Below are 13,952 nucleotides of genomic sequence, written 5' to 3'. Positions count from 1 at the left end.
GAAACAGTACTAATTGTCTGCACTTGCTAACTAAACTAGGTGACCATGAAGAATACTATCATGCAAGAAGATGTGCAACAGTCAGCTTGTGTGCTAAATATGAGAATTCTGGACACTACGAGAATGTTGGGCCAACATGGTGGTGATGCACCACAATACCTAGCAGTTGATGGAATGGTTACCCTTCCTGTTCTGCTTTAGCTGTGCCCTGTGGTTCATTGGGGTGATAATAGCAACATGAGTGCAATCCATCTCATGAAAGCATGCCATTCCATAGAAGGGGGTATGGTTCTGGCTTGATCCATAGGTGATACATGGAAATAGATTTACTGATCCTCATTTATGAAGAGTATGTTGAGGAACTGCTGAGGTATCCTTGAGGCTGAAGCCTGTGAGATGCTGAACATGTCTCCAGATTTTTTCTGGTAGGTCCACTTGGCAATTGTAATGAGGGCTATACATACTTTGGTATCCACAGGTAAAGGAAGGTTATTCATTTCCCCATCCCCATCTTTGGGCCATAAAAACTCATCAAAGCTCGTGCTATGTCCCTGCCCACTCTGAACCTGTCTAAGATTTCCTGATCAGTAAAGTTTAGATGGATTATCCTTTGTCTATATCTCTGTCTTCTCTGCCAGTAAGCACAATAGTGTACATCTGGGTTTGGTGTGGCCAAAATGAGCACCTCAGAACAGGAGAACAGCTAAGCTAGCATCTCTGAGGATTGCAAAATTGATGGAATAGGTTTGCCACCACATTTTATAAGCATTATTCACACTTAATATGCTAATGGTGGTGTAATGACATGGTAATGAGTAACACTGTTAAAATGAGTGTCTCTGTGAATAGAAATCAAGGAAAACAATGTGGAGGAGTGTGTGTGTGTGTGTGTGTGTGTGTGTGTGTGTGTGTGTGTGTGTGTGTGTGTGTGTGTGTGTGTGTGTGTGTGTGTGTGTGTGTGTGAGTGACTAGAGGCACATGCTCCAGACGTAATGACCAAGATAAAATTCTGGACTTACAGGATGCAAACTGCAGAACTATGTATGGATTACCCTTATATTTAACCTGATGCACTCATTGCTGGTAGACACAGTGTTGTGCATCATCACCTATGGAAGTGGTGCGTCATCCACTCATGCCCAACATTTCATGCCCACCACAACATTAAAGTTGCAGACCATTACTGTGTGGCTAGAGTCATCATGCCTTTACTGTTCCTGATTTGTTGTCCACATTTGCAGGCTCATGAAATGTTTGATGTGCCTGTGTCTGCAGATTCAGAAGGATGTGTCTCTTTGACAATACTATCTACATGGACCTTTCAGTGAATAATTATGCCTCCCAGACATTTGTCTCAAGGATAGTGCACCTGTTTCTTGATGCCATGCTATAGCATATGGGAAAGCATACGTGGTTTTTATGTACCACATAGCAGGCAGCCACCACCATGTGGGCTTTTTATAACATAGCCCATTTCTGCATTTCTGTAAGGTACTGAGGGTCATAGACTGCATCCCATTGTAATAAAGTTCATAAACAAAAATTGTAACAAAAGTTCTGAGCCATCATAAACAGTACTGTCCAACCAGGTACATCACCAACTCCTCATCCAAACATCAACACCATCTCTATAAACATAGCCATCCAATTCAATGAGTTCTTTACCAACTCTATACTAAAGCTGTCAACAGATCCACCCTCCTCAACCCCCACTATACTATATAACCCATCAAATAATGCCAACTCCTTCACCCTTCAACCTGTACCAACTTACACCATCTATAGACACCTAACCAAACATAAACCCACCAACCTAGCAGTAGACAAACTACCTGCCAAATTCCTACAAATAGCCACGAAAGCCTCAGAACAAAATGTGCCACTTCTCTGGAAAATCTCCTACATTATACCAATACACAAAGGGGGCACCTCCACTGACCCAACAAACTACCGCCCTATAGCTATACTTTCCCCACTGGCTAAAATACTGGAAAAATGTATCCACATCCAGATCCTAACATATCTCCTCTCCAACAATCTTCTTACAGACACTCAACACGGATTCTGACCCAGCCATAGCACTACCACTGCACTCATCCATTTTAGTAACCTAGTAAACATGTAATGCAACAACGGCCAACTAGTGTCTGCAGTTTTCCTTGACTTATCAAAGGCATTTGATACAGTCTCCCATACAAAACTTCTAACATCACTCTCAGAATTAAAACTAACTACTCCCACTCTATTATGGTTTCAAGACTATCTCTCCCAACACCATCAAGCTGCTCAGTGGAAAAACTCCCTTTCCCCCTACTTCCTGTAAAACTAGGAGTACCCCAAGGATCAATCCTAAGACCCCTACTTTTCACTATATTTACAAACAATATTTACAAAGCCACCCCTCTAGCAAACCTGGTTCAATACACTGATGACTCCACCTTAATCTGTTCTGCCCCCACCCTCCAACAACTTTACATCAAGGCTGAAGAAGCCTTCACATCCATCAAAACCTGACTAACAAACTCACAGCTAATATTAAATCCTAAAAAGACCCAACTTATGCACTTCCATCCTTCCAAAGTAGCAGTACCTACTGCCCCATTCTCTATTTCTGCATCAGATAATACCCCTATCACTCCCATCACACAAACCAAATTACTAGGGGTCAGTATTGACAATAATATGAAATTTGACAAACACATAGCTCATAATATAACCAGAATTAACAAAAAACTAAGTACTGTTTACAGATGTAAAAACTTCCTAACCAGCAACAGCAAAGTTACCCTAGCTCATACCCATCTTCTCTCTATCTTACTGTATGCTTCTCCTGTCCTAATTAATCTAAAGAAAAGTGATTTAAGCAGGCTATCAGTATGCTACAACAAAATAGCAAAATTCACCACAAACTCCTCCTATCGTACCCACCACTATCAGGCCCTAAAACAGCTTTCCTGGCTGGAATTCCCTAACATCTTAGCTCTAAACCATCTTCTTCTAGCTCACCAAATACTGTACCAACCTGACAAAACTCCAGCCTTACAAAACCTGATCACCTTCTACTGCAATAACTGAGAACTTAGATCCACTAACAAAGCACTAATCGCAATCTCCAAAAGCCATTACAGCTCTGGTGACTCCCTGTATTCTAGCAACATTGCCAAGACTTGGAACTCCCTACCACTACAAATAAGGATACAACCAAACAAAACCATCTTCAAAAAACAGCTTATTTCCCACCTAAACAACTCCTGGACATGCAACTGCCTAGCACCTGGCTGACATATTCTAACAACTTTCCCCTACCCACTATCCAACCTCTTCTTTAAAACTCTCACAAATGCACTCTGTATTATCACACGTTACTTACCATCTCACTGCCGCCTACTCCCCAGTGTCCTATCTATACTCACTAACTCTCCCCTAGACTAAGTTGAAAAGCTTTCCCTAAAAATGTCAATGAACCTCATATGAACTTGTCTATATTCTCCTCCTTTGACAAATTGGCTAGTATTTTTAGTTTTTCCTTTCTTCTCTTATCTTTATTACATCTTTAAGGTTATCTGGCTAGTATTTTTTAGTTTTTCCTTTATTCTCTTATCTGTGTTACATCTTCAAGGTTATCTGGTCTAGTATTTTTTTTTAGTTTTTCCTTTCTTGTCTTATCTACAGTATATCTTCAGGATTATCTCTACTAAACATACTATATGGACAACAGTCATATGCTACTACCTGCTATACTTTTAACTGTACGTTTAAACCACTATGCTTATGTAAATATCTTATGCAATCATATGTTATTATCTGATATATTTTATAACTGTATGTGTAAACCACAATGTTCATGTAAATATCTTATGTATACTATGTTAGTAATTGTTCTGGAGCTTTTCTCCCTGGGCCTCTGCTGAAAATGGACAGCTCTGTCCAGTCGGACATCCTCGGTAAACAAATGTAAAATAAATAAATAAATAAAATAAAAATAAATAAAAGCTTCACATAAGTAACAGGGAAAAAGATATATTAACTGCAAGGTGGCCTGTAATTCCTATTAGGGGTTTGTGCAGGATGATTTTTTTACCCAAGACCATCTTATTGGTGACGCTGGATACACTATGGAGTCACAGTTAATGAGACCTACCCAAAATCTACCAACTATGCAGACAATTACTACAGCTATACAATATCACAATCATGGGTATATTTTAAGCATCTGTTTGGCATGTTGAATGCCTGCTTCCAATGCCTGGATGTCTCGGGGGGTGGCATGGGGGTGGTGCTCTGCAGTATGACCCTTACAAATGTAGTAAGATATTTTCAGTCTGTGCTATGATATACACTACAATTTTAAGGTCAATACACACACAGACAAACACATTTGAGGAAAAAGTTCCACATCAGGCAGAGTAGGAGCAGCCTGATTAAGAGTTTTTGGGAGAAGCTGGTGACAGGAAGGACTATGCCAGGTTAAAGTGGGCACAGTCTGCCAAGGCACTAGGTAAAAGGCAGTGGTTGGTTCACAACTATTAGAGCAGTATACAGTAAAGTAAAAGCAGTGCATGCAAACCTTTACCCCTTCTGTGCTCTGCCATGCATAGACAGGCCACACTGTTCAATACGCATAGGCTGCCCAAGTAACATAGTACAGATGGCAGGACACAGTTATCATCATTTGCAGAGGTGGGGAGGGTCACGATATCATATGGTTGAAAATAATTTGGTGTTGATGGTTTCAAATACAAGGGTACTAGGGCGCAGTGAACAGGGATGGGGTGTCATTGCCATTGTTTTGTCTGTGTGTGTGTGTGTGTGTGTGTGTGTGTGTGTGTGTGTGTGTGTGTGTGTGTGTGTATCTGCACGTGTGTGTGAGTGGGTGTATATATGTGCGTGTGTGTTCTTTTGTGTGTATTTGTGTGTGTGTGCATGTGTACTTGTGTGTGTGTGTGTGTGTGTGTGTGTGTGTGTGTGTGTGTGTGTGTGTGTGTGTGTGTGTGAACGTGTGTGTTTGTGTGTGTGCGTGACTGCGCATGTGCATGTGCGCGAGTGTGTGCGTGGCGCGTGTGTGTGTGTGTGTGTGTGTGTGTGTGTGTGTGTGTGTGTGTGTGTGTGTGTGTGTATGTGTTACAGGACTGCAGTGAGATCTTACAGACAGGTTAGGGGCATCCACAGGAGATGTGTGTGCAAACCATGCATGCCACTGTCTATGGGAGCACCCACTCCTGTGAGAGTCACAAGCACTACCAACACCTTGTCCAGAGGCATACCTCTCAACTGTACAGATTTTCGAAGAATGCCCAGATTCTTGCCTCATATTTTTGGTATGTTTCTTATTAAATTGTGTTTTTTGGCACATTGTTGGTAAATCATTGAGGGTTGAAGTCAGAAAATAATGACAGGCATTTAGGTTTCAAGCTTCATACCCTTCAGAAAATTCATGCTAAAGCAAAATCTGTTATTCTCTCAATTTTCTAAGTTTGTAAGAGCAATATTTAAAAAGTGTCCCTATTTTTAGGCCTTTGTCTCCCCTTTATTTATGGCTTTGTCCAGATTTCCAAGGTATGACTTGCATCCTTATGTGCAAAGGTATACTCACACTGCTTGAAACACTTCACAGTGCTCTACATGAGTTCAGGTGTAACTTACAATATTAATAAACATTTCTGTAAACACAGCAGTAATGCAGACTTAAGTAGACATTCCATGGGCATGAGCAAGTACTGAAAACATTTGAAGTGCACTCTTACATGATAAACAGTAAGATAACTTGCTTCCTATTTTCCACAAGGCTAGAAGACTGCTTACTTGTAATCTTCCATAGCAGAATGTGGATCATGGCATCTGCCAGGGTCTATATTGTGCAGAACATAAAGGTTCTAGTAAGGCAGTTAAGCTAATTAGGCATCAAGTATGGCAACTAATGAATGCTTCTGAACAGTTGTTATTACATGTCATACTGGGGTTCTAAGTCAATCTGAGTCTCTGTGAAGCACACTGAACATGATTGGGTGATTCAATGACCTTTATGAGGAGGAGTAGAAATATACTTTTGTATGCTATAGAGAAGCTAAAGTGTGAAATGCTCTCACAGTTATGCAGTGCTCACTTACTATACATGTTTCATGCCATTGTTCACAACATGACACCACTCTGCCATGCCAGCATTTTGTGCACTACACAATGGTCACACCACAATAGCTCACATTAACAAGGTGCCCTGTGGTGCATGGCACCTGCCAAATAAATAGACAGACATGACTGTCAGAGACCAGTTCTCTGGAATGCAACCTGGTTAGTATCCATGCCTCCCAAGTGCACCAACTTTGACAGTGCCCCTGGTGGTGGAGCAAGGAAATGCACGCTTCCCTTTATTTGCTGCATATGGACCACCAGAAGTGCATGGCTGAGACTTATATGAGGGTTTTCAATATAAGATGGATACCTGGTACAATCTGATTACACTGGTGAGCAGAGCAGGCACCACTACAGTGACTTGAAGAGGTGCCATCATGACCTTCTCTGGAGGGAAGAAGGAAACAGAGTAAGGGCAGCCAGGATGTGTCATAAATAGTCTGTCTTCTCTGCAGAGTCATATTAATTTTCTGATTTGCAAATGTGTTTATTATAACCATATAACTCAATGATCCTTTTTTTTCTTCCAGTTCAGGAGATTATATTGGAAAACAGACTTCTGTACTGGTGGCAAATAGAAAGTCTTTCTAGGTGTAGAGGTGCATGTTATTTGTTTTCATTTGGCTATTATAATTTCATTCAGAGTGTCTTAGATGTATTTTCTTAATGTAATCATTGTGAGAGAGTGTGGCCCTGTAAGGTCCAACAATTTTAGTATTCGAAGTATGTTACAGAGTTAGACAGCTTATAAGCATGTGTGCCCTTTGCGTTATTTTTATACACATGCTAGATTCAGATTTCTCACTGAAAATAAATATAGCAAGATAGAGATACACAGCATCACCCTGGTAAACCTGCTGTTTATAGGCACAGCATTATCAAATATTAGTATTGGTCTGTACAGCACAGATTCAGGTGTCCCACTATGACTTTGTTTATAAGTAGAAAATATTGTCTTATGTAATACGTTTTTTTTTCAGATTAAAATCCTTTTAATAATTTAATGTAATCTGACTTACATATACACATACACACTATATATATATATATATATATATATATATATATATATATATATATATATATATATATATATATATATATATATATATATATATTATAGCTGCAGTGGGTTACCTACACATAATCTAACCAGTTATACTAGGGAAGGTTTATGTCCTTTCACTACTGCTGTGCAATCTCAGAGTTGTTATTTATAATTAGCAGGAGGTGCGGGGAAGTTGTCCCTACAAAAGCATTGACAAAATGTGACTTGATTATGTCAGATTTTTCAGTGGTTTTCTATTATGTTAAATTCTGTCACATTTTTCAGTGTTTTTGCAGGGAGGTAAGCCATCCTGCACCCCCCACACCCTGCTAATTACATCTACCACCCTGAGGCCATACAACAATGGGGAAAAGGCATATACCTTTCCCTAGTATAACTTCCATTTTGTGAGTATTTTATGTTTAGATATTCTGCAGTTTAGATATTTTACAATTTTGATATAGTTTAGATATTTTGCTGTCATTTTTTTGGCTGTTGATCAAATGGTGGTTTGATTATGTGTAGGTAACCCATATATAGATATAAATATAGTTATAGTTATAGTTATAGATATAGATATAGATATAGATATAGATATAGATATAGATATAGATATAGATATAGATATACATATGAGCTGATCCGCATTCTGGGGGTTGTCTGAAATTTTGGAGGCCCATATAAGTGTTTTCCAAGAATGTCTATCTTGGTGTTAGAAATGGAACTATGATCTGTTTGAATGATTATTTTAGCATACTTTGTCATATGAAGCCACAGCTATTCATGTATATTTTGGAACCCATGATAGATAAAATAGAGTTGTGTAAGTTAAACTTACCATACTAGGAGATGTTTGAATGATCACTGCTGCAGTATCCTTAGCTAAATGGGTTATATCCTGCTAAGGATATAACAGCTGGTCAACTTCCAAAGCTTCAGGACACCTTCCATGCACCCAAACTGTCAAGCAGCTTGAGATGAGCTGACTAAAAGACAACACTGGGGGTGAAGCCCTTCAGATTTTTCCTGTCAAAAGAGAGAAGGAAGCTAAGACCTGAAAGTACAATTCTAGGAATAACAAAAAATAAATGTCCATACCCTGGCATAAAAAAAAACAAGCCAAAAAACAAAGGGGATGGGGGTAGGGAATGGCTAGTGCAGCAGTGATCATTCGAACATCTGTGTTATGGTTAAGTTTAACTTACATAATTGTACTATGTTCTTCATATTGATAATTACTGCAGTAGCCCTAGCTATATGGGTACATTACAATAGATAGCTATTGAGAGGTGGAAGAAGAAGGATCCAGGAGCCCCTAGAGAATGATCCCAGCAAAGCTTGATTTAGACCTAGCAAAGGAATCAAGCTTATAGTGCTTTGTAAAAGTATGTTCAAAGGACCAAGTAGCAGCTACTAGAACACTTCTAGAATCTAACCCATTCAAAAAAGCCATAGATGAAGGCAAGGCACTGGTAGAGTGGGCCTTGACCCTGCCTGAAACAGATGTGGCACACTGAGTATAACAAAAGATAACAGTCTTAGACAACTGTTTGGAAATAGTCTGTTTTGACACAAGTTGTCCCTTCTTCTCATCTTCCCAAGAAATGAACAATTGATCCAAAGATTTTAAAAATGTAGTTGTGTCAAAATAGCACCTGAGTTGTCTGTGGACATCCAAGGTAAGGAGTATCCTTTCTCCTTCGTTTCTGGTTCAGGAAAGAAAATGAGGAGATGGATAGTGTGGCTTCAAGTAAACTTGGATACCACTTTAGGCATGAAAGTAGGATTAGTGCTCAAAGAAACCAATTCCCTATGGAAAATGAGGTAGGGTTGACTCACCACAAGAGCTTGCAACTCAGATACCCTTTTTGTAGAGGTCAGAGCAATCAGGAAATATCAAATCAGCCACATTATCTGGTTCAAATGGAGCAAGTGTTAGCTTCTCTAACACAAAATTAAGATCCCGAGGAGGCCTCTTTCAAGAACATTTTGACATGATACTGCCTTGAAAAGGAGGATCCATGGGAAGACATGCTGGAATGGCCAGCAAATGAACCTTGACAGTGGAATAAGAAAGGCCACAGGATAGTAACTCACACAAACACTGTAAAACCACTGAACAACTAGCTATGAATGGGTGCTGGTTATGTTTGGCACCAACTAGAAAACCTTTTCCATTTGCTAATATATGATTTTCTAGTAGCAGGCTTTCTTGACTCCATTAGTACCTGCTGCACATCCTCAGTAAATAGATGCCTAAAGGGAATTAAGACACTATCATACAGAAAGTCGATTGAAGATAATTGATGATGGGGTGTATCAAACACCCCCTGTTCTTGTGTGAGTAGATTCATTCTGTGAGGAAGCTTGTTGTTGTTGACACTGGGCATTTCCAAAAGAAGGGGAACCATGGCTGTCTGGGCCAGAAGGGAGTCACCACAGTGATCTTGGGTAATTTCTTCTGAATCTTCAGAAGTTATTGAAAAGGGTGGAAAGACACAGGAACAATCTTCTCCAAAGAAAGGAAAAGAAAAGGCATCTGTCTTGTAGGCTTTCTTGCATAGCATCCTGAAACAGAATCTTGTCAGCTGACTATTCAGAGAGGTGGCAAAGAGGTTTATATTTTAGGAACTCCGTATAGATGGATCAAATCTTGGAAGACCTCCAATTTAGTTTTTATTTGTGAGGGTCTACCCTGGTTTTGCTCAGCTTGTCAGACGCATAACTTTGCTCTGACAGAATGTAAGTCACCTGTAAAGTAAGACTGTGCTATAAAGCTACCTCCCAAACTAACATGGCTAGCCTGCAAAGAGGATAAGACCTGATAACCCCTCGCTCTTTGAAGTGCCATATGACTGTGGTATTGTCTGTGATCATTTGAAGAGGTCACAGGGACTAAAGATAGTTTTGAGGATTGAGTGCCTTAATCAGGGCAAGCATCTCCTTAATACTTATGTGCTTGCGGCTGTCCTTGGTGTCTCACACCCCTTGCAATTTTATCCCTCCCAAAACTACTCCCCAAGCAAAGTCCAAAGCATCTGTGGTGATTTACTGCTTTAGAGCAGGGATGGAGAAGGGGTGACTTGGATTTTAGTATATCTGTGTCTTCACCAAAACATTTCTCTTTTGACAAACCCCAGAACTGGGATCTGAATAGATAAAGGATGTTGATGCTGGGACCAAAGAGATTTCAGATACCACTATATGTTTCTCATTTGGAGTCTTGCAAGGAGTATCATGATACTTCTAGATGCCATGAGACCCAAAGTTCTGAGGTATTCCCTCACAGTGACTAAAGTCTGAGTGGAAAACTTTAGAAGTAGATCTGGATAAAGACCTTTTCTTTTCATGTGGAAGAAAAGCTCTTTGAACTGAGGTGCCTAGTTGACAACCCAGGAACACATTCCTTTGTGAGGGAGTCAAGAAAGACTTTTGGATGTTCTCTAGGAATCCTGGCTTGTGCAAGAGATTTCTCACCCAAGACAGAAACTTCTGACATTTTGAAAAAGACTCTGCAAAGATAAGCAAGTTGCCTAAATATGGAAAAATTCGGATACCCTGTATCCTGCAATTAGCTATAATTGAAGCCAGACTTTGTGAACACTCTTGGTGCAATGGATAGTACAAAGGGTAAGGCAGATAACTGATGTGATCCAGACACACAAAACCTTAAGAAATGCCTAAAGTCTGGATGAATAGGGTTATGATGACAAGCACCTTTTAAGCCTAGTTTTGTCAGGAAACTTGAACGAGGAAGAAGGGATAACAGGTTGTGAAGTGACATAATTTTTATTTTGAGCACAATCACAAACAGGTATAGAAAATAACTTTTTTTTTTTTTTGGCTAAAAGAACATCCTTGAAGAAAACCACTTCCCCACCTGGGAAGGAGGAACTGGTTCTATCATGTCTTGGGATAGCATGCGATGAAGAACGGGAGGAATCAAAAGACTCTGGTCTGCAGGATGAGGAATAACTCCTAGAAAGGAGGAATTTCCTCCCACTGCCATCTGTAACCCTATTGAATTATTTTCTGAACCCATTTGTCTGAAACAATCTGTTGCCAAAGAGAAAAATGGAGAGTCAGATTTTCTGGAACAGAATAGGCGCCAGGGTGGGAGGGGGCACTATTTCTTTGAATAGTCATTCAGATTTCTTGGACCATCCTTTGTTTTGGGAGATGTGAGACTGATTTTTGGAACTCTCTTGTCACTTCTTAAACATCTGTTTACCTGAACTCTTTTGAGACTGTTTAATATGTTTTTTTTTTTGTTTGTTTGTTTTTGTTTTTGTTGCCAAAATTGGATGAGAAGCAAGAAAATATCTTGGATAATTTGGAAAAGGAAGGCTGAAAAACCATAGATTCCCTGGATCAGCTTGCCCTTTTATAACATGTTTTAATAACCTCTGCTGCAGAGGGGCCAAACACTAACTCTCTATCTAAGGGAGAATTTAAAGGCTCTTTTTTTAAATCATCTGGCAGGTTCTGAGAATGTATACAAGCAAACCTCCTTATAACAGTACCAGTGATCATAATCCTGGAAGAAGTAAGAAAAGAATCATGCACACTGCAAACAACGAGTAGTGACCTGTACAATAAAAAAAAAAGTTATTTAAAGCAGTTTTTTTTTCACAAGGAATAACTGTAGACAAAACATTCCTCATACTTTGATAATATATCAGAACTAACTATAACATATAAGCCTGACAATTTCAAATTCTGAAAATCAAAGTTGCAGACTTATACACATTTTCCCCATACCTCTAAATACATTTCCTAACTCTATTAGAAAGAGAAGGATTGGAATTAACTAAGTACTTAGCAACACTGGATTCAAGTAAGACTATGGTTGCTGGGTCAGGTTTGGGAATAGTGCATAAACATTTAAAAGACTGAGGAAGCTTATACATCCTGTCTGCCTTTCTAGAGACAGCTGGATGACTATCAGTAAAATCGCAGGCAGTAACACACACATCCTCCAAAGCAGACAGGATAGGAGGAATGGGTCTAGGTTCTAAAAAATCTTATAGGATTTTCTGAGCGACTGAGAAACCTCAGTGTTCTGTCACTGAAAACACTGAGGAACTCCAGAAATTGTCTGAGAGAAAGAACACCCCCTTCCCCCACAGGAAGAATCAGAAATTGAGCTCTCTTCTGAGTCTGAATCAGAAATCAGAGGCCAAAACCCTAAATCCATCCCTGCATCTTTCTGTTCAGATTCAGAATCTTGAATCTCTTCAGCAAAAGTGGCGTCCCTCTTTTATCAGAAACTACTCAACAAGAAGGATGTTTTTGTTTTTGTTGCCAAAATTGGATGAGAAGCAAGAAAATATCTTGGATAATTTGGAAAAGGAAGGCTGAAAAACCATAGATTCCCTGGATCAGCTTGCCCTTTTATAACATGTTTTAATAACCTCTGCTGCAGAGGGGCCAAACACTAACTCTCTATCTAAGGGAGAATTTAAAGGCTCTTTTTTTAAATCATCTGGCAGGTTCTGAGAATGTATACAAGCAAACCTCCTTATAACAGTACCAGTGATCATAATCCTGGAAGAAGTAAGAAAAGAATCATGCACACTGCAAACAACGAGTAGTGACCTGTACAATAAAAAAAAAAGTTATTTAAAGCAGTTTTTTTTTCACAAGGAATAACTGTAGACAAAACATTCCTCATACTTTGATAATATATCAGAACTAACTATAACATATAAGCCTGACAATTTCAAATTCTGAAAATCAAAGTTGCAGACTTATACACATTTTCCCCATACCTCTAAATACATTTCCTAACTCTATTAGAAAGAGAAGGATTGGAATTAACTAAGTACTTAGCAACACTGGATTCAAGTAAGACTATGGTTGCTGGGTCAGGTTTGGGAATAGTGCATAAACATTTAAAAGACTGAGGAAGCTTATACATCCTGTCTGCCTTTCTAGAGACAGCTGGATGACTATCAGTAAAATCGCAGGCAGTAACACACACATCCTCCAAAGCAGACAGGATAGGAGGAATGGGTCTAGGTTCTAAAAAATCTTATAGGATTTTCTGAGCGACTGAGAAACCTCAGTGTTCTGTCACTGAAAACACTGAGGAACTCCAGAAATTGTCTGAGAGAAAGAACACCCCCTTCCCCCACAGGAAGAATCAGAAATTGAGCTCTCTTCTGAGTCTGAATCAGAAATCAGAGGCCAAAACCCTAAATCCATCCCTGCATCTTTCTGTTCAGATTCAGAATCTTGAATCTCTTCAGCAAAAGTGGCGTCCCTCTTTTATCAGAAACTACCCAACAAGAAGGATCAATAGCTGGAATTTAGCCTTGAGTCAATCCTAGTAAACTATTCCAAAGAAATTTGAGGAGGAGTATGTACATATTTGTTTTCTGTTTGCTTTTTGCAGGAAAAATGAGGCCAATAGGATTACTAATGGCAACCCCTGCTTCCACAGGACAGGTACAGCATTCTGACATAACAGGCAAATCTTCCCTGTTCCCTGTCCCAAGACTGATGAGTGGCTCTCATTTGCCCACTGAGGGGACTCCAACAGCCACAGAGGACATGGCTAACCCCCAGTCCATAGTGGCTGTAGGTGCCACACCAGAGGGATTTGGGTTAAAAGATGAGTGTTCTGAGGTACAATAAATGGCCACTGCTGAGTCACCCCCATGTGGCTGAGGCAAGTTGCTAGTCTGCCTTAGTAGCAAAGACTGTTTGCTTTGCTTAACTTTTTTTGTGGCTGGAAGAAGAACCGACTGTGGGACTGGCAAACTGTTCTATG

General features: G+C 39.7%; 1 protein-coding gene across 2 annotated transcripts in view; it reads right to left on the bottom strand.

The window, feature by feature from the left end:
- Positions 1-13,952, bottom strand: part of SLC39A12 (solute carrier family 39 member 12) — a 737,778-nt gene that overhangs the window by 661,023 nt on the left and 62,803 nt on the right. The gene's annotated exons all lie outside the window — the stretch shown is intronic.

Source organism: Protopterus annectens, chromosome 3.part0 (assembly GCF_019279795.1).
Source record: "Protopterus annectens isolate FY-2018-M chromosome 3.part0, PAN1.0, whole genome shotgun sequence".
In the NCBI taxonomy this organism is placed as follows: domain Eukaryota; kingdom Metazoa; phylum Chordata; order Ceratodontiformes; family Protopteridae; genus Protopterus; species Protopterus annectens.
The sequence above is the reverse complement of the archived record's forward strand: the minus strand, read 5'-3'. Positions and strand labels throughout refer to the sequence as shown.